This window comes from Scophthalmus maximus, chromosome 3 (assembly GCF_022379125.1).
Source record: "Scophthalmus maximus strain ysfricsl-2021 chromosome 3, ASM2237912v1, whole genome shotgun sequence".
In the NCBI taxonomy this organism is placed as follows: domain Eukaryota; kingdom Metazoa; phylum Chordata; class Actinopteri; order Pleuronectiformes; family Scophthalmidae; genus Scophthalmus; species Scophthalmus maximus.
The window spans coordinates 2497501-2510075 of NC_061517.1; the positions used below are offsets into that span (position 1 = coordinate 2497501).

General features: G+C 45.4%; 1 protein-coding gene, 1 long non-coding RNA gene and 1 pseudogene across 8 annotated transcripts in view; 1 reads left to right on the forward strand and 2 right to left on the reverse strand.

The window, feature by feature from the left end:
* LOC118316315 (nuclear receptor coactivator 3) overlaps positions 1-3338 on the reverse strand; it is a 46346-nt gene extending 43008 nt beyond the window's left edge. For 5 of the 7 annotated variants that reach the window (XR_004795168.2, XR_004795167.2, XR_004795165.2 and 2 more), the window contains exon 1: positions 3185-3338. The gene's annotated coding sequence lies outside the window, so the exon portion shown is untranslated. The remainder of the gene's footprint in view (positions 1-3184) is intronic. The other 2 variants (XM_035644009.2, XM_035644010.2) reach the window with 2 other exon arrangements.
* Positions 3339-3756: 418 nt separating this feature from the next.
* On the forward strand, positions 3757-5690 carry LOC124849875 (annotated as a pseudogene).
* A 1647-nt stretch (positions 5691-7337) lies between these two features.
* LOC118316325 lies at positions 7338-11245 on the reverse strand. Its single transcript, XR_007030444.1, has 3 exons — positions 10370-11245; positions 8770-9465; positions 7338-8577 (listed from the first exon to the last, which is right to left on the reverse strand). It is a non-coding gene; the product is annotated as an uncharacterized LOC118316325 (long non-coding RNA).
* Between the last annotated feature and the right edge of the window lie 1330 nt (positions 11246-12575).

The following is a 12575-nucleotide window of genomic DNA, read 5'->3' on the forward strand; positions in this document are numbered from 1 at the left end:
AGGTAAAAAAAACCAAAAAACAGGTAGAATTCCCCTTCTCTCTCACACACACACACACACACACACACACACTACACACACTACACACACACACACACACACGCCCCCAGCGTCTGACCCAGTCACCAGCCTCTAACCTCCGTCCTCTTTTTCCCCGTTCAGCAAACATCATACATCACTGTCGCCCTCCTCCTCCTCCTCCTCCTCCTCGTCTCCACCATCCGCTCGGCGAAGACGCCTCACTCACGGTGGCCGACGGAGTCCGGGCAGCTATGTTTGTGTGTGTGTGTGTCCGCACGCGCACACACACACACACACACACACACACACACACACACACACACACACACACACACACACACACACACACACACACACACACACACACACACACACACACACACACACACACACACACACACACACACACACACACACACACACACACACACACACACACACACACACACACACGGGGAACAGAGTTCACTGTAAATCTGTCAGCGACGCTGTGAAACACGTGGAGGCCTCCCTGCTGCCACGCCCCCTCCACTCAGCTTCAGAAGATATTAAATTATTGAAAATAGATTCATCGTTTAAAACCTTTAACAAGCAGCAGCTGGTTCAATCTTTAGTCAGAGTTGATGGAATTCAAATCCTTAACATACCAAACATCAGCGCAACGATATTTTCTAACAGGAATATGAAACGATGAGTCGTTTAATCGCTTAGATGATCGACGTAAAAGATGATCTGCAGCCGTTTTAACCGGAAGGTTTTCGAAGCTTCGACCGTTGCCATGGTGAATGAAATCCAAATCAGTATTCAAATGCTGCGTGTTTTTTAAAAAAAGTTGTTTTAAAACAATAACATTTAATCTGAGAGGCTCATCAAAGGGCTGCAACTAAGGATTATTTTCATTAATCCGTCGATCAGTTGTTTGGTTCACAAAATGGTGAAAAATAATCATTGTCTTTCCCCAAACCACCAAGATGATGTTTTGTTTTGTCCAAACACCGAAGATATTTAGTTCACTGTCACAGAGGAGCAAAGAAACCAGAACATATTCACATTCAGGAAGCTGAAATCAGAAAATGTTGACTTTTTTTCCCATAAAAAACTACTTGAAACGATTAATCGATGATCAAAACAGGCTTGTGACAGGCTTACAACAACAGCGCTGCCAACACGGAAAAAAAAAAGTTGGGCGTACGGAATAACGTCACAGTCAAGTGAGATTTTACAGGTTCGGCAAATTACCTGTAAATTGTAAAAGCCGCCATGTCCTGATGTTAGAGCATTCTGCATGCTAACATGCTAACAAGTCAGATTCATATCCATCCATCAATTCATGGAATCCCTTTTGACTAATCCTTGCATTTTGAGTTTAAAAATTTCAGATTTAAAAAATAGTTTCATCGTGTCGTTGAACCCAGATCAGGAACAGTGAGCGTGTTATTTTAAGTAACGTCGTCGCCTTCGGCTGTGATTTAACGTCATTAATCAATCAAACTCTTCAACGTTTCTCTGGCAGCAGCTTCTCGCGTGTGAAGATCTGCAGCTCGTAAAAAAATATCTTTGAGTTTCTGATCGTCTGTCAGCAAATTACTGATCACAACACAATTCACACCCCTCAACTGTTCGTCACACACACACACACACACACACACACACACACACACACACACACACACACACACACACACACACACACACACACACACACACACACACACACACACACACACACACACACACACACACACACACACACACACACACACACACACACACACACACACTTTCAGGGATCAACCTGTGGAGGCTCAGGGTGTGTGTGTGTGTGTATCATGTTTCCAGTGTGCCGTGCGTGGTATGATTTTTGCAGTGTGCACACAATGTGTATTGTGTAGTGTGTTTGTAATGTGTGTAGTGCAGTGTTTACACTATACACTACACAGTTCAAACAACACGCTGCACAATACACATTACACAATACACACTGCACAATTCACAGTGTAGTGTGTAATTTGTAGTGTGCAGTAGTGTGTATAGTGCAGTCGTGTGTTTTGTGCAGCAGTGTGCAGTGACTGTGTATAGTGAAGCAGTTTGTATGTATGTGGTCGTGCAGTGTACAGTAGTGTGCAGTATTGTGCAGTAGTGTGTGTGTAACTGTGCAGTGTGTATTGTGCAGTAGTATGTGGGTAGTTTTGCAGTAATGTGTATTGTGCAGTGGTGTGTGTGTGTGGCTGTGCTGTGCTGTGTAACCCGGGCCTCGCTGCTGCCCCCTGCAGACACACTGAGGCACTTGACAGGATGAAGATCTGACAGCAGGTTTATGAAGGTGAACTAACAGAGGGACGTTCACTCGCTCACAGACTCACGCACTCACCCGCACGCAGGAGAGTCTGTGCACTTTGCTCGGCCCACGGGACCAGTGCAGACAGACAGGCAGACAGACAGGCTGTCAGTATGTTCTGCCTCCTCACAGAGCAGCAGCCGAATCACACGCGCACGTACAGATGAATATGCATACAGATGAACAACATGATGAACATGATGATGAACATGATGATCTTCATCAACCAACACATCGGGTTCAGATCCTCTCATGTTGCGGACCGCGTCAGTCCACAGTTACCGATCGGTTCCCAGCGACAACACACCGACACGAGCCCGTCAACTCTCCCCGCGCCCCGACTGTTCACGTGTGTGTGTGTGTGTGAGAGAGAGAGAGAGAGAGTGTAAAGTGTGTGTGTGTGTGTGTGTGTGTGTGTGTGTGTGTGTGTGTGTGTGTTCTCCACAAAAAACTTCACGCGGCCCGTGTCCACTGGAAACATCCGACATGCGCTCGTGCGTAAAGCGGACCGGCTGCTGCACCACCACGACCAACTTATGAAATATGATAAAGTGTCATTCATTTCTCTCTCTCTCTCTCTCACACACACACACACACACACACACACACACACACACACACACACACACACACACACACACACAGCTGTCACGTAGTAAGTGACCACTCTCTCTCTGTCTCTCTGTCCGTGTCCCCCGCTCCTCGGCGCCGATGCCACTATCGTGTGTTCGCCGCTGAGTCTCCACGTTTTCCGACGTTAACGTCGAAACGCGACGCGGCTGAAAAGTGTCGCCGGAGCGGCGGACCTGGCGGACGCGGTCTCACCTTGTCGTCGGCGCGTGTCTCTCTCTCTGTCTTTCCGCCGACGCTCGATAGATGTCTTCTTCACACACATGAACTCTCCGCCATCTTCGCCACTGTTTGTTTAAATGGGAAACGCTCTCGGAGCCCGAGGAGCGCAGTTCTGTAAGTTGAGGCCGTCGCGGGGGATTCTGGGTAATGGAGTCCTGTCGCGCGCAGCGTGCTTCCCGCCGCCGCCGCCTACCAACCCGGAAGAGGACTACAGACGAGACTCCGCCGCCGTAAGGGGAGGAGGGGCGGAGTCTGTGGGCGGAGTGTGGGGGGCGGGGTCAGCAGCCCCTAGCAGCCGCCGTCTGTGCCGCTGCCCACAGACACGGAGACGCACCGGGTCCGCGGTCGGTCGGTCGGTCGGTCCGCAGTCGAAAAGAAACAAATCTCTCGTTTGTTCGAAAACTAAAAGAAGAGAAACACAAACCACAGACGTTCCACTGGCGCGAGGCGTCTGAGGAGAGGAGGAGGAGGAGGGAGAGGAGGAGAAGGAGGAGGAGGAAGAGGAGAAGGAGGAGGAGGAAGAGGAGAAGGAGGAGGAGGAGGAGGAGGGAGAGGTGGAGGAGGAGAAGGAGGAGGAGGAGGGAGAGGAGGAGGAGAAAGAAGAGGCGTCTGATGAGGAGGGCGAGGAGAAGGAAGAGGAGGTGAAGGAGGAGGAGGAAGAGGAGAAGGAGGAGGAGGAGAAGGAGGAGGAGGAAGAGGAGGAGGAGGAAGAGGAGGAGGGAGAGGAGGAGGAGAAAGAAGAGGCGTCTGATGAGGAGGGCGAGGAGAAGGAAGAGGAGGTGAAGGAGGAGGAGGAGGAAGAGGCGTCTGATGAGGAGGAGGAGAAGGAGGAGGAGGAAGAGGCGTCTGATGAGGAGGAAGAGAAGGAGGAGAAGGAAGAGGCGTCTGATGAGGAGGAGGAGGAGGAGGCGTCTGATAAGGAGGGCGAGGAGAAGGAAGAGGAGGAGAAGGAAGAGGCGTCTGATGCAGAGGAGAAGGAATAGGAGGAGGAGAAAGAAGAGGCGTCTGATGAGGAGGAAGAGGAGAAGGAGAAGGAGGAGGAGGGGGAGGAGGAGAAGGAAGAGGCGTCTGATGAGGAGGAGGAGGAAGAGGAGGAGGAGAAGGAAAAACAGGAGGAGGAGGAAGAGGAGAAGGAGGAGGGGAGGATGAGAAGGAAGAGGCGTCTGATGAGGAGGAGGAGAAGGAAGAATAGGAGGAGGAGGAGGAGGAGAAGGAAGAGGCGTCTGATGAGGAGGAGGAGAAGGACGAGGAGGAGGAGGAGAAGGAGAACAGAGAGGAGGAGGAGAAGGAAGAGTAGGAGGAGGAGGAGAAGGAGAAGAGAGAGGAGGAGGAGGAGAAGGAAGAATAGGAGGAGGAGGAGGAGGAGGCTACATGAGCGCAGTCTGAAGTTCACCGCAAATTAGGTCGCGAGCGTCTTAACCTCGTCTGTCTGCTGAGGAGGAGTTGGTCCGTTTGGAAAGAGAAAGTGTTCGTTCGTGTGCCAGCAGCGTCATCCTCCTTATCACAAGCCGGGATTATTAGTTCACATTTTTAAAGCACTGCTGCAAATTAATTGACAAAACTCAAATTATAAATGTCTGCATTTTTGTCCAGGTAGTACAGAAGCGTACGACATATTACTTTCTCGTTACAACAAGAAAGTTTCACGTTATAACTTGATAATTTTCTCGCTAAAACAAGATCTGTTACACATTGTTTACGTCTCATCTTGGAGGCCGAAGATGGAGAGACAAGTGGAACTAGACTTGTTTCCTGATACATTCTTCCACTAGATTTCGACTTCCTAAGAACGTTCCCGTGTCTCTCCATCCATAGCCTCCAATTCTCACAGATGAGACGTAAACAATGTGTCACAGGTCTAAATATTTGGTTGAACTTATGTTTCCTTTTTTATTTATAGCTATTCATGATCAAAGTTTATGGTTAAACTAAAATATCAAGCCTCCATTACAATTCTTTGTCATAAAGGTTTGATAACGACATCTTAGGAATCATTGACAGATTTTTTTTTTTTTATTATAATATAAATATATTATGAATGTATAAAATATGTGTTATATTTATATATTATATTATAGGTATTTTAATGTAACCAATAATTAATCCGATAGATCTGCATGATATATATAACCGATAATTGTACAGTATATCGGCCGATGTATCTGTATTGAAATCTTGTACTCCCTAATATCGATATCAGCATCTCTCCCCCAAATTCCATATCAGTCGGCCTCTAGTTAAAACCACAGAGTGTAATGGACGTAGTCACCTGAAGCCTGTATTCTCTGAATGACCAGCAGGGGGCGACTCCAGTGGTTGTTTCTACAGAAGTCTACAAGAAAATCCTTGTTAGTTCAAATCCAAATCGTAGCAGTGATTGTTATTTGCTGTGCTAATCGGGTACGGGTGTAATGTAAAATGTTAAGAGAAGAGGCTTGTTCTTCTCCTGTCGATACTCGGCTGCCCCCCCCCCCCCCCCCCCCCCGTGAAACGCTGAAAATGTCAGTTCTCTTCCCTGCAGCCGCTGCAGGAGCCAACCTTCTGTGAACTGGCTTCGTTTCACTGGAGGGTCTGTGGCTCCTTCGGGCCGCCGATGTCTTATAGATGAGGCCCATATGTCGGGCTCCGTCTGCGAGCTGGCAGGGTCGGCGTGGAGCAGTGACGTCGGAGCCGCGTGGCCTCTGAACTGGGATGCGTCAACGCGGTGCCCGACTGCTGCCAAGATACACAAGGCAGGGACGGAGACAGCACCGACATCCGTCACCATGGTTATACCAGGCAGACGAGAGTAGAGCTCACGTACACACATGAAAACACACACACAACACGAGTCAGGATCCCATTGTGTCGATGACAGCGGGAATGAAAGAGGACGAGGAGAGGAAGGTGAGAGGGAAGTGAGACAAGATGATGAGATGGTGGAGTTTAGTTTAAGGCAGATTAAGACGACAGAGACGAGATCACAGATAATGATCGACGGGGCCGTTGTCCCGAAGAGACGAGGAGCAGGGACAAACCTAAAGGTCTGTTGAAAGAAACGGGGAGAGAGGAAAAGACCGCGGAGCTGTCGGTGTGACAGAGGACGACAGGAAGTGCAGCTGGAGAAAAAGGACACAGAGCGAGAGGAAGTGAGATAAACCAGAGCACTTTTACAGGGAAAATGAGGGAAAGAGAGAAAAACTGTACGAGACTAATCGGGAGGGAAAGAGAAATGTTGAAATATGCTCGTGGAGAAGGTTTGAAGCAATTAGCCTCCCAGGGTCGGGCATAATTCATCAGGCCAAAGCAAAAGAACAGCTAACGAGGAGAAAATGGGATTCCAATATAACTCGGTGAGAGGGTGGACGACAGTGAACGTTCAGATGTTGAGATAAAATAACATCTCAAAGCTGTTCAAGAATTTGATTTCAAGAGCCTGGTACTTCTGAAGAAATGTGAAGAGACACTTAGAGGAGCTAAACCCAGAAGATTTTATTAAAACAACCAAACAAACGCTCGTGTTTCATTTGACACTGTAACCGACTAGTGACCACATTCACTCAGAGATTTTGGGGATTTATTGTAGAGTCCGAGCCAAAGGATCCAGAGATGTGTTCAGTCTTTAAAAGATGTTGGACTTGGAGTCTGCAGCTTGTTTCAAATCCAGCGGGTTTAAAATGGACGATTAAATATGAAAAACGCTTTAATAACCATTCAGTTGGTGAGATCGTTAGCGCACATGTCGAATTATATAATTATAATTATAATTTAAGGCTCGCTACTATCATAAAGTTCATTACTAGCTCAAAGTTTGTGAAGTTCGGTACTAGCTTAACGTTTGTCACTAGCTTAAAGTTTGTCACTAGCTTAACGTTCGTCACTAGCTTAAAGTTCATTACTAGCTCAAAGTTTGTGAAGTTCGGTACTAGCTTAACGTTTGTCACTAGCTTAATGTTCGTCACTAGCTTAAAGTTTGTCACTAGCTTAAAGTTTGTCACTAGCTTAAAGTTTGTCACTAGCTTAAAGTTCGTCACGAGCTTAAAGTTTGTCACTAGCTTAAAGTTGGTCACTTGTTTAAAGTTTGTCACTAGCTTAAAGTTGGTCACTTGTTTAAAGTTTGTCACTAGCTTAAAGTTGGTCACTTGTTTAAAGTTTGTCACTAGCTTAACGTTCGTTTCTAACTTAAAGCTCTTCACTAGTTCAAAGTTCCTTACTAGCTTAACGTTTGTCACTAGTTTAAAGTTTGTCACTAGTTTAAAGTTCGTTACTAGCTTAACATTCGTAACAAGTTTAAAGTTTGTCACTAGCTTACATTTTTTTCACTAGCTTAAAGTTTGTCACTAGTTTAAAGTTCGTTGCTAGCTTAACGTTTGTAACTAGCTTACAGTTTGTCACTAGCTTAATGTGTGTTACCCTGTATTCAACCGAATAAAACTTATTTACAGGGACAAACTAGAGATTCATTCTTAAATACATAACAGATACTGAACAACATGATTATTATACATCAAAACTAAACTAAATATGTTATTTAAGACCTTTGCTTAGTAATGATTAACATTTAAATATATTTTCAACTAATTATTGAGACACCAGAATGGATCAAGTGAAACTTCCACAATGTGCAGCCACATTATGATGGTGCTTATTGTCTGTCATTTGGAAAATTGGCAGAAAGATAAATGTTAAAACACACACACACACTCTGTCTAATATCTAATATCCATGTTTTACTGTCGAGTCAGTTCCTCTGTGAGAATTTAGCGGACGACAGAAACTGAGAGTTGAGGGAAGGTGAGAGGAACAAGGAAGCTGTTTAAAATTCTGAACAGGTCGGAATGAGGCTTCGGGAGCGAAGTGGAACTACTAACACACACACACACACACACACACACACACACACACACGGACAGAGGAAAGAGGCGACCTGTATAAGAGATGCAGGAAATGCAGTAACATTCATATGAAATAATAAACGGAACATATTCTGTCAGATACTTGATATAATCTACTAATCCCAGAAGTAATTATGAAAACAAAAAATTATGATGATATGTAACATAACAAATGTTTTTTTTTTGTCCTGTAGATCAGACAAAATTAGTTTTGTTTTTTTCCTCAGATGTTGGTTGATTGTAACATTCCTCTTTTTATTTTCTGACATTTGATTGATGATTAATGAATGAATAATAAATATACCGATATTCAGTCAATAATTCAGAAGCTGAGGTTAAAAATTATGTTGGAGGAACGAGGCTAACTGTGGAAAAGGAAAACCAGCCGGAGCAGCACGAGGGCGACGGACTGAAAGAATCTTCTTTATTCCGCCGTCATCAGGGGGATTTTCTGTTTTAAGGTCAAGATGTGACCTCGACTGTACACAGACCCTGTTTGAAGAGCGTTTATTAGCACTCGAATGATTTTACAGTATCACGTATCAAATAGTGAACTAGAGAGGGAAGGAACTTCCACTCAACTAATGAGAATTGAAAGATGATGCTATTTGTCATATATTTATGAATCCACCATATGGTCCGGTCTCATGTAGCCATCACCCCTGTTGTCTGTGTGAAACCCACCTCAGCATCGTCCAATGCAAAATCAATACGACATGATTGAACAGATGAAGCTGTTAGTTGAATCAGTGGCTCGAACGCCTCGAGGGACGATGGAGTTGCTGTTCGGAAGAAAAACACAAAACCCACAAAGAGGAAGAGGAGGAGGAGGAGGAGGAACGAGTGAGGGAAGAAGACGATGTGTTCACTGTCACAGAGTGAGTGTTGGTGAGAGAGAGCACTGACGGAACAGATGACACTGGATAAACACACGTGACCTTGCTACAGTGCTGTCAGCTGCCCCACTTCCCAGCTCCGTGTGCGTGTGCGTGTGCGTGCATGTAGGTGTGTAAAAATCCATGTCAGTGCCTCGCTGCATGAACACATACGCACATTCCACACATTCTACAGAACATGCATAAATCATATTCACAGTCCCTCTGCGTTTTTGTTGATTTCTGTGTTGTGCAATGTGAAAGCTTGAGGCAAAACACACACACACAGAAACACAAACACACACTGCCCCCACGGCCGAGGTTTTCACCAACTCCGTCAGCTCATATCCTGCCGACGGCCCGAGGGCTCTTTGGAGGTTGACTCGGGGGCCGACAGGAAAAGTTCCGGAAAATGTCAGATTTGCGTCCTCACATTCAGCCTCTCCGGAGAAGCTCAGGGACACGGTTACAGGGACGAGCCAAAGGATCCTGACGTGTGTTCAGCCTTTGAAAGAAATTAGACTTGGAGTTAAAAAAGGATGATTAAATGTGTAAAACGCTTTTATAATCATTCAGTTGGTGAGATCGTTAGCGAACATGTCGAATGTGCTAATATAATGCTCGCTACTATCTTGAACTTTATTACTATTTTAAAGTTCGACTATCTTAAAGTTCATTACTATCTTAAAGTTCGACTATCTTAAAGTTCGTAACTAACTTAACGTTCGTCACTAGCTTAACGTCCGTCACTAGCTTAAAGTTCATAACTAGCTTAATGTTCGTCACTAGCTTAATGTTCGTCACTAGCTTAACGTTCATAACTAGCTTAACGTCCGTCACTAGCTTAAAGTTCATAACTAGCTTAATGTTCGTCACTAGCTTAATGTTCGTCACTAGCTTAACGTTCATAACTAGCTTAACGTCCGTCACTAGTTTAAAGTTCATAACTAGCTTAATGTTCGTCACTAGCTTAATGTTCGTCACTAGCTTAACGTTCATAACTAGCTTAACGTCCGTCACTAGCTTAAAGTTCATAACTAGCTTAATGTTCGTCACTAGCTTAATGTTCGTCACTAGCTTAACATTCACCACTAGATAGAAGTTTGTTTCTAGCTTAACGTTCATCACTAGCTTAACGTTTGTCACTGGCTTAACGTTTGTCACTAGCTTAACGTTCGTCACTAGCTTAACCTTCACCACTAGATAGAAGTTTGTTTCTAGCTTAACGTTCGTCTCTAGCTTAACGTTTGTTTCTCTCTTAACGTCCGTTACTAGTTTCTTCCAGCTTCTTAGTTGAACTGAAACGGGAGAGACGGTCTGTGAGCCAACTGGTTTGTTTACTTTGTTGAGTAGAGGGACAGTTAGCTCACACAGTTTATTCAAAAGACATATTTTCATCATGGACTCACTCGTCCTCGTCTGTGGAGCAGTTTGTACTCAGGTTTTTAATGAGACTGGACGATGCAGCACCGCTAATAATCCACGACAGCTTCCTCTGATTTGGATTATTTGGTTTCCTGCTTCCTTAAAGGTCAGACGTGTCGGCCGGGGGAGAGAAGCTCTTGCGCTATTTCAGATCAGGTTCATAACTGTGTTCCTGAGTTTGCATGAGTTTTGAAATATTATATATTATATATTGTTTTTTGTCTTTTTCTATTTTTCTATTATTATAACTAATGAACCTCCACACACATGCAGAGAACTTTTTCGTCTTCTGTCGTTGCGCCTCTTTCTGTCTGCGTGTCCCTCAATTTCACATCGAGTCTCTTGCTCTTTGTTAGAGCTTTTACTAAAGAAGAGTTGGATCTAAATTGACCGACCTCGAGTAAAACAGCATAAATAAAGCTCTTTTCTACCTTTTGTTTGATTCGTTTAAGATTTTTCCTCTCATCGACCTCAGTGTTTCACCTCTCCTATTGTTTTCTTTCTGGACCGTTTCATACGTCTCCTCTGATCTGCAGAGACACACATTTGTCCTTCTGTAGTTGTGAGGACATCGGTTACCTTACCGCAGCCCTCACCTTCACCCTTCAAGGGATAATTCGGTGATTTTGAAGTGGGGTTGTATGAGTTACTTATGCATAGTTAATTAGCATTAGCGTTTTAGGTAAGCATTTAAAAATGTGGCGAAAAAGAGGTTTTCCGGTGGTCCCCTCTGCAACAGTAGAGCTCCGGCTTTCGCTTGTTCCACTCCTCCTCCAAACTCCGTTAAATGACATCGCTGATCCCCGTCTCCTTGAGGTACCATGTTAACTGCACAAGTTATTCATACAACCCCACTTCAAAATCACTGAACTGTCCCTTTAAACCTTATTCTAACCAGAACCAGGAAACCAGAACGCCTTAACCCTCGGAGAGTCCTTTGAAGGTTCTGAGGAGCAGATCAGATGTCCTCACAGCTGCAGAAAGACCTGTACACACACACACACACACACACACACACACACACACACACACACACACACACACACACACACACACACACACACACACACACACACACAGTCTCCCCTCCATTATTCTCTTTGGTTGGACTGTGAATCACAGACTCTCTGTCCGTCTGTTCCTCCTCCTCTCTCTTCCTTCACCATTTTGTCTGTGTGTTAGTCCCGGGGCCACCGATCCCTCCAGATGTTTCCATCCCGTCCACCACGCTCCTTCTTTCCTCCTCCTCCAGCACCACCACCAGGCCTCCACCTGCTCTGCCTTCACCTCACCTCCCCCTCGCCTGCTCGCTCACAAACAGCCGTCTCAGATCTTCACTGAGCTCCGTGGATCACAGGCGAGTAAACCTGGCTGACGGAGCAGCTGCTGCACAACGTGCTCCTTTCAGACAATCAATGGGAATAACATTGATGGACTATTACAATACACACACACACACACACACACACGCTCACACGCTCACACGCTCCGGTCCTGCCTGCTAATTGTTGGCTATTAGTCTGAAAGTCTGGGATTACATGTCTTATTAAATACAGAATTTCAAATGAGCTTCGTTAAATAAGAAAGTACTTCCCTTTTAATGAAGCTCATTTATATGGAGATTACACAGAATACTGACGATTCACTGGGAGATTGATCCTCATTGGACGAGGGGGAAAAGCGTCAGTTCTTTCCCCCCTCTACTCTCTTACTCTCATTCTGTAGGTTTTCTCTCAGGGTTCAAGTCGTGTGTGTGTGTGTGTGTGTGTGTGTGTGTGTGTGTGTGAACCCCTGTCCTTGTGCTGACCCCTGCACAGCTCTGGCCTGCCTCTCTCTCACTTCCCACTGATCCATCACACACCGTCCGACTGGCCAGAGAAACAACCCAGCACATTAGCGGCGAGCTGCAGGTGTCTCTGCTCCGCGTCCTGCTCATCCCTCACATCAGACGGACACACACACACACACACACACACACACACACACACACACACACACACACACACACACACACACACACACACACACACACACACACACACACACACACACACACACACACACACACACACACACACACACACACACACACACACACACCATGTTCACTCTGGTCAAACTGCATGTAAGCAGTGAATATTTCTACTATTCTCTCTCTCTAAATACGTATTTAGTCGTTTGGTTTGTTAA